This window comes from Octopus bimaculoides, unplaced genomic scaffold (genome assembly GCF_001194135.2).
Source record: "Octopus bimaculoides isolate UCB-OBI-ISO-001 unplaced genomic scaffold, ASM119413v2 Scaffold_234944, whole genome shotgun sequence".
NCBI lineage: Eukaryota > Metazoa > Mollusca > Cephalopoda > Octopoda > Octopodidae > Octopus > Octopus bimaculoides.
Window position 1 is genome coordinate 9,724 of NW_026311566.1, and position 725 is coordinate 10,448.

Consider the following 725-nt stretch of genomic DNA (forward strand, 5'->3'; position numbering starts at 1 on the left):
ATTAACCCTAACCCTAACCCTAGGGTTAGGGTTAGAGTTAGGGTTAGGGTTAAAGCAAATTTAAAATGAAAAAAGCAAATAAAACGAAGCTATGGAGATTAAATACGCTTTACATTGCTTAATCTGCCAAAGGAGTAAATGTAAACAACTGAATACTTGTCAGTGATTGGTTGAAATTATCGAAATAAGACAATTTTGTACATGAAATAAATTGGAATACAAAAATATTTTTCTGTTCTATAACACAAAATAGATAAGTATACGAAGTTTGAAAGACTTTCGGTACCAAAAACACTACGTAAAACATTAATGAAAAATGTGGCCCTCGTTTTAAAAAGGATCCAAACAAGGATCCAAACAAAAATTCAATTCATAACCACACAACAATTTCCTATGTTCAGACGGTGTATTACAGAAAACGGTTTGAATGACACCTCTCTATCGTTCACGGCGTTATCACTTTGAAAACACCGGTTCTCGTCTAATCACCGAAGTTAAGCAAAGTCGAGCCTAGTTAGTACTTAAATGGGTGACCGCTTGGGAAACCTAGGTGCTGTAAACATCTTTGCATTCTTTTATTTCAGAAGTATTCTCTACTTCAAGTCTGTCTCTTCTTTCGCTTTTGCCTCGCACACAAATATACATATTTACAGCTTTATTCTGCAAAGTGAAATCACTGTTGCCAATGTTTGCTTAGTCATATAGTCCAGGCCACCACCCGCTTC

At 35.6% G+C, this 725-nt stretch overlaps 1 non-coding gene across 1 annotated transcript; it reads left to right on the plus strand.

The window, feature by feature from the left end:
- Positions 1 to 443: 443 nt before the first annotated feature.
- On the plus strand, positions 444 to 562 carry LOC128251355 (5S ribosomal RNA). The gene has a single exon (XR_008267098.1). It is a non-coding gene; the product is annotated as a 5S ribosomal RNA (ribosomal RNA).
- The last annotated feature ends 163 nt before the right edge of the window (positions 563 to 725 follow it).